General features: G+C 49.7%; 1 long non-coding RNA gene across 1 annotated transcript; it reads right to left on the bottom strand.

Moving 5' to 3' along the window:
• Positions 1 to 2427: 2427 nt before the first annotated feature.
• On the bottom strand, positions 2428 to 12654 carry LOC118668868. The gene is made up of 3 exons (XR_004971784.1): positions 12514 to 12654; positions 11538 to 11584; positions 2428 to 2659 (listed from the first exon to the last, which is right to left on the bottom strand). It is a non-coding gene; the product is annotated as an uncharacterized LOC118668868 (long non-coding RNA).
• Positions 12655 to 12736: the final 82 nt, after the last annotated feature.

The raw sequence follows: 12736 nt of genomic DNA, 5'->3' as shown, positions 1-12736 counted from the left end.
AGGACGGGGCTAAGGGCCAGAGGAGGAAGGGAGGGAGACAGCAGAGACAGTACTCTGAGGCATGGGGAGGAAGGGGTGGGGAGTGGGGGGCAGTGCGCAGAGCAGGGGTGGGAGGTATTCACAGCCAGGTAGACACCTATGGGAATAGGAAGGCTGGAAGGAGGAGGAGGAGGAAGAGAGGGAAGGAAAGGCAGAGGCAAGGGAAAGGACAGTTGCTTTGGAGGGCCATAGGATCCCAGGAAGGGACAGTGCTCTGCCAGGGGGAGGGGTGGGGCTGGTATTCTGTGCCCTGCAGCTGCCAGGGTTGTCCTTGGGAACAGCACCCACAGCAGGAGTGCCCCTGAGTGTGGCCTGGGCAAAGCAAGTCAGACGGGGGTGATGAGACAAGAGGTGGGGAGATAGCCCTCACAGGAAGCCAGGGCACAGGAGAAGGAAGCAAGGGCGCAGAAGGGACCAGTAGGGCAGGCCCGACAGGCCGGGGGAAGACTCCCTCTCTGGCTGGCCCACTGGCTCCTATGGCCCCTTGCGCCACCTTCATGAACCCTGCCTCCAGGCTCAGGCTTCCCCGTGGCCAGCCTGGAGGCGCTGGCAGACACAGCTCACCCTGCCTTCACAGCCCATGAGGAAGGGAGGGGGCTTCCAGTTCCAAGAAACCCGAGGGCAAAGCCCTCTGTGGCAGTGCCTCCTCTAGTCCCAGCAGCCTCACTTCCCATCTCAGATTCTTTTACCCATTCTACAGATGAGGAGACCGAGGTTCCAAGAGGCACATCTTCCTGCCTGTCAGTGGCCAGGTGCTTAGAACAGGGCCTGGGCAGAAAACCAGGACCCAGTCAATGTCACGTCTCTGTCTTCCTTGGAGCCCTCCGAGGGTGTGCTGTCTCTACATTTCCCCGGCTCTGGCCCTGGCCGGGCCATAGCTCTTGCTCCAGGGGGATTGGCACCCAGGAAAACCCATCTGGGCACCAGCCAGAGAGGTAGAAGGACAGATGGTAGACTCCTGTTACCCTACACATATTCTGCCTGTGGGGTCTCAGGCTTCAGGGATGCCAGGTGATATAGGCCATAGGGGAGAAAGGAGAGTAGACACTTTTTTGCACTGGCCCCAAAAGGCACATATCACAAGATTCTTTGGGACTTGGGTTCCTCCTGGGGCCAGGCCAGGACCTAGAAAATCACAGGGGAAAATCACGAAGCAGTGGAGAAAAGCTGGGGTCCTGGAGACCCACCCTCATCAAGGAACAAGGTGGTCCAGTCCCTTCCTCCCTGAGGGAGACAGGTAAAGGTGGCACATGGACCCAGCAAGCCAGGAGTAGGGAGAGCCTGGCTCAGGGCCCTGTTTATCTGTCTCGTGGGAAGGAAGGCGTGATGTGTTGGAAAGGGCATGGGCTGAGGGTGCAGACCCTCCTCCTGGCCATGTGAACTTGGGTAAGTTACCTAACTTCTCCAAGTCTCCGTATCATGCTCTGTAAAATGGAGATGCTGATACGTTCTTGGAGGGGTTAAAGAGGGAACCACAGTGCCAGCACCTGGCAGCTGCGAGTACTTGAGAAAGTCTGGTTCCTTCCCTTCCCTGAAGGGGGACCCTGGGAGCCTCCCTTTTCCCAGTTAATGGTGGGCGTGTCAATCAATGATGCCCTGGAGAGCATGTATTGAGGGCTGTCCCACATGAAAATGCATAGTTAGGCAACCAGGCACCCAGGCTTAGGCGGGCTGTAAGGCTGGCCTCAGCCATGGACAGAAAGCCCGTAGTGCTGTCCAGGCATAAGGACCGGGACCATCCAGGACATCAGAAGCAGCAAAGTGTGGGCTGCAGGCAAAGGACAATGAGGCCTGTCTTGTTTCCCACTGCCCCACAGCGCCTAACAAAGCGCCAGGGCTAAGGAGGTCAGCCCAGAGAGAGCCCCGAGCTGGGTGGATGAGGCTGAGTTTGAGCACAGGCCTCCCTTGAAAAGCACATTGTGAAATGCCAACATAATTATGAAAATGCAAACACAAGAACGTTTGCTTATGGTAACTAATAGTTTTTAATGAAGGTAATCAGCCTCGTTAAATCAAATTATTAGCTTTGACAATAGATGTGTAAACAGGAAATTAATGAATTTGTTGGTTGCTCCTGCCTGCTAAGAAGACATTACAGTAGTCACCGTCTAGCCTGGATACACACATCTGGACTCCTCTCTCCTGCTTGAGCAATGCTCCCTGTACACACACACACACACACACACACACACACACACACACGAAAATGTCTCTCTCCCATCAGCTCAGAGCATCCTGAGAGGCCTCGTTCTTCTCCCTCTTTTATTTCTTAGGCCTTTGTTAGTCTCCTGCTCCAGTGTACCTGGTTGCTGCCCAGGAGACAGTCCTTGGGGAATATAGGATTGAGGGGAGAGATGCAGGAAGAGGAAGAAGACATCGGGCTCTGTGTCCCAGCACACTGGCATACATGATCTCATTTAATGTCACAGGACTCTTCATACTATTATCCCATTTTACAGGTTAGGAAACAGGCATGGTGAAATGGTGGGTTGGTGGTGATGGTTCACATAGCTGGTGGTAGACAATAAGCCAGGCTGGGCAACAGGTTCTGTTGATGACATTGTCCCTCATCTTCTCTTACCATAGGAGGGACTTGGGGCCAGGAAGAGGCCATCTCCAGCTGGAAGGAGCAGAGAGAAAATCTCAAATGAGCAGGTGGGAACTCATTGATACAGGAGAGGGTATTGAGAGGCCATTCCAGAATAGGGGAGCCCAGACCCCAGGGCTCACTGCTGGGGTTCTCTGTGAGCCAGATGATGGAAATGGGGCCTCCCAGCTGGAGACACCCTGGCAGTAATGATAACCCCAAAGCTTCTACTTAGGAACATGTCAGAGGAGAAATCGTGGGACTAGTTCAAGTGGAGGTACAGAGAGGGCCCCTTCAAACACACACACACACACACACACACACACACACACACACACCAGTGTCAGCCAGGCAGGAGTTTTGCACAGCGCTGGGGGTAGGGGTGCTGGACCTATGGTTCTATGAATAATGCCGTGAGCTCAGGCAGGCACTGAGCTGGGGGCCAAGTGGGGGCTGAGGCAAACAACAGGCAGACACTCCCAAGAGACAGCTCACCCAAAGCACCGTGTGAGATACCATCAGGCAGTTACACCGCAAACAAGCCGCTCGTTGGGGCAACAGTGGAAGACGCTGCCATCTCTCACCTGAGGCTGGCAGATGGGAACATTAGTCAGACAGATGGAGGGAGGGCGAGTGCTGAAACCACCTGAGGCCCTGGCCAGGTTCTCCCTGTAAACAGCACAGTCTGCCAGACCGGCTTGTTCCTTCTCTGGAGCTGGGGAGAGAAATAGGCTGAGGCCCCAGGCCCTGCCTTAGGCAGATGGAGCAGACATAACCCCTGCCGTCTGACCCTAGGCGAGTGGCAAAGACAACCCCCACCATGCAGCAGCCTTATGAAACCTGGTCTTATTTGGGGATCCACATTTCCCACACTCTCACTCTTAGAGCCTGCAATTAATTAGAAGCAAAATATTCTCCATTAGGATGCCCCAGATTAACAGCCATTGCTAAGAGACCAAAAGCCAAGAGTTGAGCTTGAGGTGGGGGATGATAGAAGAGAAGGGTATACAGGGGTTTCTAGCCCGCTGTCCACTGCCCCAAGGAAAGGAGAGTGGAGGTACTGCATCCATGGTCTTGCCGCTCCAGTGGATGGAGGTGACCTGGGCTCTCTGTGTCCACATCTCCTCAATGGAGTCTTCATGAGGAAGAGAGTCTGTCTCCAGAGAACTAGGCTGTGACCTCAGGGTGCCTAGCCAGGTGTGGTAGAGTGATTTGGTAACTCCAGAATCCTTTCCCAGAAGGAACAGGTCTCTTCTCAAGTTGCACCTTGTGATTTAGAACCAGGAAACTGAAGAGAGCCTACCATTGGACCCAGGCCTAGAACAGGGGTTGCCATTAGGGCAGAAGAGTCAGACCCAAGGAAAGAAGGAGGAGGCTTCATTTCTAGCCCCTGGCCCCAGCCATAGACAGTCCCACCCTTTCCAGAACTCTCTTCACATACTGTACATTCCTCTAGTTGCACAGCATGTAGTCATTAAACATGCGCCTCCTCGCACTAGACAATGAGCCGCTTAAATGCAGGGACAGTGTGCCTGACTCAGAATGGGTGCCCAGCATTTGCTGTGGTGATGGATACATGACTAGACAAATAAGCGTGTGGATGGATGGGATGGTGGTGGTGGTAGTGGTGGTGGTGTGGATAGATGGATGGATGGACAGTTGGATGGTTGACATATGAATGGTTAGATGAAGACTGCTCCCACATCCACCAGCACCTCTAGTGGCCATTGTATGTGTGCCTTGTTCTTGGTTGGAACTGCACCCGCCCTTCATTCTAGTTCCATGCAACTGATTTAAATCTCCACACATGTGTCCTCACTCTACAAATTTCCCTTCTCAGAAGTGAGTTAGAGGCCAAGGCCTTTTCTCCCCACCCTTCTAGAGAACTTCCACAGCCCTGTTGGCACATGGGTGAGGAAGGAGAAGGGGCAGGGTCAGAACTGGTTGAAAAATGGGAAGGCTTCTGAGGAAAAGTGAGGCAGAGCCCCACGTGTCCCCACTCAATCCCCACCTGGTCCCCAGACAGGAAGCGAAGGAAGGTAACCCAAGGGAGGGGTGCTTCTGGTACTTCCACCCCGAACACCTCCAACCATGAGGCGGAACATGAACTAGAGCCCTCTTTACCTTGTAACTAACCCACTTACATAGCATTCACCATGTGCCTGGCACCAGTCCAAGTGCTTTACATATATTAACTCATTTAAACTCCTGTGAGTTAAGAATTCTTTTTATCTTTATTTTAGAAATGAGGAAACGAAGACACAAAGAGATTGCATAACTTGTTCAAGGTCAATAGCTAATAAGTGGTAGAGCCACAAGTTGGGCTCAGAAATCCTGAGCCTGAGTCTTTGCTCTTAACCACTAGGTCATCCTGCCAAACGCAGCTCTGCCCAGAATTCAAACTCCATCCCAACCTTAATGTCACCCTCTTCAGTATAACCCTAACTCCATCCCCAACTCTTTGTATCTTGACCCCACCAGTAATAGAATCCTATACAGAGAAATTCCATTGCCCCAAAATATAAGGGATAAAGAAACAAAGTAGCCCTAACTGGTTTGGCTCAGTAGATAGAGCGTCGGCCTGCAGACATAGGGTCCCAGGTTCGATTCCGGTCAAGGGCATGTACCTTGGTTGCGGGCACATCCCCAGTGGGAGGTGTGCAGGAGGCAGCTGATCGATGTTTCTCTCTCATCGATGTTTCTAGCTCTCTGTTTCTCTCCTTTCCTCTCTATAAAAAAATCAATAAAATATATATTTAAAGAAAAAAAAAGAAAGAAAGTAAATGATAACAGAAGGGGACAAAGAGACGAAATCCAGAATGTGGGACATTTCATGGGCAACTAACCTGGTTTCTGCAACAAATCAATGGCATGAAAATAATTAAAAGGAAAAGGAGAGATGCTTTAGATTCAGAAACTTAAGAATTATAACAAAAAAATGTGAACTGTGGCTCTTGTTTGGATCCTATCCAGTTTGAATAACCATAAAAAGATATTTTTGTGACAGTTGAGGTAGTTTGATAATGGGCTGAGTGTTAGATGACACCAAGGAATTAGTGTTAATTTCCTTAAGTATGATAATGGCACTGTGGTCCTATAAGAAAATGTTCATTATATTGAAGTGCAGTCAATTTTTTTGAAAGTTACGTTATATAAAGTCACCAAAACACTGAATTATCTGAACCACTGTTCCCAGGGGAAATACCAGGTTAGGTTCCTATGAGCTACTGGTCTCATTTTCATCAATTGACCAATACATAACCTTGTTTTTATGTGTTACTGTTTAAAGACACCTTCAGCAACGAAACACACACATATGTGGCACTAAGTAGACCTTGTAAAGGACGCTTGTTATGGTATGAGAGCTGAAACAAAAAGGCAGAGCCAAGAGAGCAGATCTTAGATGTTCTGCCCACAAAAATAAATGATAACTATGTGACATGATAAAGTTGTTAGCTAACATCACAGTGGTAATCATTTTGCAATATATAAATGTATCACCGACACCTGGTACACCTTACACTTACACAATGGTATATGTCAATTATACCTCAATAAAGCTGGGACAAAACAAAAAGGCAGAACGTTGGCTTGCTTGACCTCAGCTGAGAACCTGCATATCGGGTGACTCAAATTTTTCACCGCTCTGTGCGTGTCCATGAATGTCCACAAAAACTCCACAAGTGTTGATTTTGGCATTATTGATATATTTCAGCAGCAGGAGAATTGGCAAACACAAAATCTGTGAATAATGAGGATCGATGTTTTAAGAATGAAATGGTATAATGTCTAAGATTTTCTTCACATTATTTGGGGGGTCAGCAGCGGGAAGGATGAGGAAAGGATAGCTGAAGCAAATGTGGGGAAATATTGGTAACTATTGGCTGGAAGATGGGGTTTGGGATATGGGGTTTATTCGTCCAGGTGCTCCAAGAAACAGACACCATGATGGGATTGAAGGTGTCATTGTATTAGAGGACATGGCTATCACAAAGGAATTAGGGAAGGAGCCAGAAAGGCTGGGAGAGTGTCATTCTAAATGCAAGTAAAGGAGGGAAGAAGGTAGGGTATGGGCAGTGCATCTGAGACTGCAGTGCTGTCTTGGAGTCTGAGGACAGTGTGCCCATGTATGGTGGTCCCTCAGGGAAAGTCACCAGCCAGGCTTGCCTTAGCATCGCTGCCAGGCTTGCAGGGGCCTACCGTGGGAGGTACCGCCTCAGCACCACCAGAGCTCAGCAGCTGGGCCCCAGGTCCCTCAGGTTCCCAGAAGTAGGAGGGCTGCGAAGCATGCTCTCGTGGCCACCACATTAACAGTCTATTAAACCGTTCTCTCTACTCTTGTGTGTGTTTGAATTTTTTCTCAATGAATATCAAAAGAAAAGTAAGAATGAAGTGAGTGGAAAGTTCCAGGGAGGAAGAAAGTACAACCGAGTTCCCTTATGCAGTAGTGTTTGGAGTAAACCCAGCAAGCGACCCTCTTCATTGTAACACTGCCTGTTTGTATCATAGTGATGTACGCTTTCCAAACCACCTCCATTCCTCCCCATTTAACCCTCACACCTACTTCGAGAGACGGCAAAGGCAGGTACTTGGGTGTCATTATACCCACTGGACAGGTGAGTAAATCCCTCTGAGTATCCAAACCTCGCTTCGGTTAAGACAGTTGCCCAGAGTCACCCAGCTGAGTGGGAGCTGTAGGAGAGGGAAGGTCCAGTGACCTCCCCCGGCCCTTCCGTGGCCCACCCTCCAGGCGTTAAGACGCAGGCTAGGAGCTGAGTTCCCCTGTGCCCACATGGAGCTGCTCACACTGCTGCACCCCGTCTCCCTGAACACCCAACTAAGCATCTTATAAATGCTTAATTTATAGGGATGATGCATAGGATTCAAAGGTCAGCCTAGGGAGAGGATTAAAGCTCTGTCGGAAGCCAAGGTCAGGGGTTAGCTCAAGGCTAGAACAGGGTCACTCTGAGGTCAGCTTTAAGGGACTGGCCTGTGATTAGAGGTTACACTACCTCAGCATAGTGCTGGCTGCTGTCGGGTCACCCCCTGCCCGGCCTGGCCCACAGCCTTCTAACTCTAGGCCTGTGGATAGGAGGGCTGACCGCACCCACAGCAGAGATGCTCCGCGTTTGTCTCTCAGGCCCATTTGCATATGGCACACCTCAGGCTCACCCGGGACAGTTTCTCAGAACATGTCGCAAGCCACCTGCCTGCGTCTAAGCCCATTGACAGCAAGAACAGCTTTGGGACAAGCTCTGTCCCTTCCCCCGCCCATTGCCACAGACTTAATTACAGAGCCCAGCCACAGCCAGTGGCCACCTCCCGCCCCCACGTGGGCACAGGAGGTGTCAGGTTTGTACTCCACTAGGAAGGTATCGGGGAGAGAGAGATCAAGGAGCCTTTCCCAATAACATGATCAGCATCAGTAGAAACTGTGACCACGGAGGTGATGTTTTCTCAGGCTGCCTCCATCTCTGTGTTCCCTCCCGCGTCTCGGCCATATTGTCCCCATCCGCCACACCGCCCCTCCCTTCATTTACCCTGAAGGGAAGGTCCACATGCCCTGCTGCCCTGGGAATGGAGCCTGAGGAGGCAGGGCTTAAATCCAGGAGAGGACAATCTGCTGGTGGGCTTGCTGGTCCTGGGCCAGCAAATGTGGAGACAGTTATTGGCCACAGGGCCTCCCTGGTGTCCAGTAGAGGCAAGGCCCCACCAAACTATGGCAGGAGCAATGTCCTTTTCTTCTTTGGTGGTTTGGCTCCTAGCCAAGTCTCCTGAGTGCCCCACTGCCCCACCCCCACAACCCCCGGAGCTGAGAGACGGCAGGTGCTTAGGGCAGTGCTGACTGGGTGGGCAGGATTGTGCTTCCTGTGCCAGCTCATACCCATGCCCACCACCCACACTGCCTAGGGGGGCCCTCTCCCTCTCCTCACACCTCCTCAGCCTGGGAGTCTACCTCAGAAGCCCAGCACGTCCATCCTGCCTCTCTGCCCCACACCGCCCGGGCCCTGAGGTGGCCTCATCTCTCTGAACCTTGGCGGTAGCTTCCTACCTCTTCCCCATGGGTGCACAGCTCCTCAGGGGCGTTATTCCTCAGGCAGCTCTGCCCTGAAACAATAGGTCTACACAGGGGGTGGGCAGACCATAGGTGTGGTCACGGGCCAAATCCAGGCCCCCAACTGTGCTCCTGAGGCCCCTCAGCTGAGTGCTGTTGTTTTTTTCAGTTTTTGTTGTTGTTGTTGTTAATCCTCCTCACCAGGGAATATTTTTTCCATTGATTTTTAGAGAGAGTGGAAAGGAGGAGTGGGAGAGAAGGAGAGAGAGGGAGAGAAACATTGATGTGAGACACATCAATTAGTTGCCTCCTGCACATGCCCCAACTGTGGCTAGGGATTGAACCTGCAACCCAGGTAGCTGCCCTTCACTGGGAATCGAACCTGAGACCCTTCAGTATGAGAGCCGGCACTCTAACCACTGAGCACACTAGCTATGGGTTGAGAGTGTTTTTTATAGATGAACATTCACAATCCGATGATAGAGACCACTAACTTTAAACCCCTATTAAGCAAAATGTTATATCCCCCGGAAAAATTTACATTGTTCACATTAGTAGACTCATTTTATTCTACACACACACACACACACACACACACACACACACACTAGGGACCCAGTGCACGAATTCGAGCATCTTGAAAGGAACTTGGGCAACAAGGTTGAGGTGGGCACAGGGGCGGGTCTCAGCCCATCCTCTGGGCCCCTGCCCACCCCTCCCACAGCAGCCCCCGGTTCCCTGTCTGCCAGCAACCCTGCTCGCACCCGCTAACAGTGTGGAGCAATTGGGGCCAGTGCCAGCAGCAGGTGCAAGCACAACTGCTGCCCCGATTGCCCCTCAGGAGCAGCATGAGGTGGAGAAGCCTTCAGGGGTGATCAGAGCCGGCAGCTGCCACTCATACCTGCTGATGGGCGTCAGCAACAGATGCAAGTGGCGGCTCCTGCGCTGGCTGCAGGTGTGAGTGGGGCTGGCTCTAGCAGTGGGTGCAAGAGGTGGCTGCCAGCCCTGATTGCCCCTCAGGAGCAGGGGGAGGTGGAAAAGTCCTGAGGGACAATCGGGGCTGGAAGCTGTCACTTGCACCTGCTGATGATGCCAAGCAATTGGGGCCAGCGCCGGGTGCCAGCAGCGGGTGCAAGTGCCTAGTGGGACCACAGCACGTGGGAGCAAAGAATTGTCAGTAACCACCAGAGTCTCGCCCTGATGACAGCAACCGGTGCCCTGCCTTGGTCTGGTGCCCCCACTCACCTGCACCACCATCCCACCTACTGCCAACACCCACCATGTTCTGCGCGGGCCCCTGGTGGTCAGCACACTTCATAGTGATCAGTTGTTCAGTTGTTCCGCCGTTTGGTCTATTTGCATATTAGGGTCTATTTTATGGATCTATAATTGTTATTATATTTTCAATTTCATCAATAGAAATTTGTGGAAATTTTTCTCTCTAGTTATATTAAGTACCTATGAAACTCGATTTTTCCTCTTGGCCTGCAAAGTCTGAAATATTTACTACTTAGCCCTTTGCATGAAAAATTTCCCAATTGCTGATCTAAATCCTTCCTTTGAACATTCAAGTGCCTTAGCCATAAGCACCCCTTCTGCCCACCAACCCAATCCAACTTCTTGAGTTCAAATCCTGGCCCTTCCAGGTACTGCCTTGGGTAAGTTATTTATACTCTTTGGGCTTCAGTTTCCTCATCTGTAAAATGGGGAATGTATTCAGGAAGTTAGTATGAGGGTTGAATCAGTCAATAGTTATAAAGCACTAACCCAGTGCCTGGCACATAATGAGTCTATGCGCATGTTTGATGAATAAATAAAGCCTCTCCTAGCCCCCTACAACCTTGAGCAGCAAAAAGTCCCATCTCCTCCTTGCAGCGTAGCTCTCCTTTCACTGAACCCTAAGTGCATATCACATCTCTGACTCACAGTCCGATCAGTGATAACACAGGCACTATACTCCATGGGTTCTGTTCCTTGTAAGCCCCTTGAAACAGGGATAATGTATTTCTTCTTTGTTTCCCAGGCGAAGAAAAGTAATATTTAACATTTAGAATAGAAAAGAGCATTCTCTCTTTTAAAAAAAAAATATGTTTTTATTGATTTCAGAGAGGAAGGGGGAGGGAGAGAGAGAGAGAAACATCAATGATGAGAATCATTGATTGGCTGCCTCCTGCATGCCCCCTACTGGGGATTGAGCTGGCAACCTGAGCATGTGCCCTTAATTGGAATCAAATTCTGTACCCTAAAGTCTGCAGGCCCACTCTGTCCACTGGACCAAACTGGCTAGGGTGAGCATTCTTAACTTAAACTAAATGGGGGAAAAGGTGAATGTAGCAGTTCTGAAAAAAACATTTTCAATCTGACGGTTTAGCATATATATTTTCTCTATATCAAAAACTGAAATGAGCAAAATATAAAATCAATACACTGGATAGTGCCAAATAGGAATCATGGAAATAATATTTAAAACAAATGTGGTCAGTAAAGAGAAAGTTAATGTCCTTAATATATAAAGAGTTCTTACAAATCAATATGTTTAAAAAGCTAGGACCAAAATAGATAAATGGTAAAAGTACTTAAATAGAAAAAATAGTGGAAATATAAATGGCTAACAAACATGTAAAAATACTTGCAATCATTAATGATCCACAAATGCAAACTAAAAGAATGACCAAAAAAAATGCACATGAAATTAATAGTTTTAAGTTAAGAGTATTTAGGCTTGGCAAGGGAACCTCTGGTGGGCATGTAAATTAATCAGCAGTAAATTTGGCAATATGTATCAAAGGCCTTTAAAAAAGTCTTAGCCTTTTATATGTCAATTTTATCTCAATATAAATGGGGGGAAAGTCTTACCTTTTGACAGTATTGTGACTTCTGGGAATTCAGCCCAAGGAAATCATCTGCTAGGTAGATAAAGATTTATGCAGTCTTGTGAAAAACTGAAAACAACTTATATGCTCAATAATAAGGGATTGGTTTAATAAATTATGGTCCACCCATATGACAGTAGATTATGCAATGATTTTAAATGATGTTAATAAAAAGTATTTCATGACATGAGATAAAAATTGTATAAACAGCTCAACTGCAAGTATGTTTTCTAAGTGCACAGAAAAGAGACTGGAAGGGACTCTGTATGACTGCCCACCATCCGGCAGGACTGGGGAGCTGAGCCAGCACGGGGAAATTGCTTCTGTCTGAAGCACATGTGTCTACCTTTGCATGGAAGTCTCTGCACATTGGCAGGAGCCTGATTATGTCTGTGGTCCTGCAAGAAAATGTCTTCATTTGTAGACATGAGTGGGGAAGCACATGCCGGTGTCTGAGAATGTGTACTTATGTTTTATGTACAAACTAATTAGCAAATGATATGGACATTCCTGAGCCTGTGCACCCTGACCATAAGGGGCCAGTGGCCATGGCCCCATTAAAATGTATCCAGAGCACTCAGCCCCAAGCTGGCCCAGACCAAAGACACGGTTATACCCACCCCTGACCCCAAATTGAATTCTGACCTCAGGTACCTGTCCTTTTCCCTCCTCTAAGGGCCCACTCTCTTCCAATGAGGTCACTCTGTGCAACCCTCTGCCTCCAAACTTGACACTCAACTAGGCATACATTTGTTGGGAGCTTAGACCTCAGGGGACCATGACTGGGGCTAGTCCAGGCCCGCCAGGTCTGCTTAGAGATGATTCTAGAGACCCCAAGGGCTGGGAGGAAGCTGCCATTGCTTTCCAAGGCCCTAAAAGGCCACAATCTACATTGCCCAGGACTGGCCTTCAACTCACCCTGACCCAGTCTGAGCACTGCCCACGTGCGGCGCACCCACCTGCCTCCAGGTTGAGAGGAGCCTAGGTACCCTCCACAGACCCAGATACTTGGTGGCAGCCCTCTGGCCCCGTGTCTCCCAGGCTTTTTCTGTTCTCATTCCCAGGAAGGGGCCGTGTGATGAAGTGATTTTCCACTGAGGAGTGTCTGTGTGATTGCCATCTCCCCAGAGCAAGGCCAGCTCCGCCCGCTGGCCCGGTTGGTGACGAGTGGGCCCCACCTGC

Source organism: Myotis myotis, unplaced genomic scaffold, assembly GCF_014108235.1.
Source record: "Myotis myotis isolate mMyoMyo1 unplaced genomic scaffold, mMyoMyo1.p scaffold_m19_p_14, whole genome shotgun sequence".
NCBI lineage: Eukaryota > Metazoa > Chordata > Mammalia > Chiroptera > Vespertilionidae > Myotis > Myotis myotis.
This window is presented reverse-complemented; position numbering and strand designations above follow the sequence as displayed.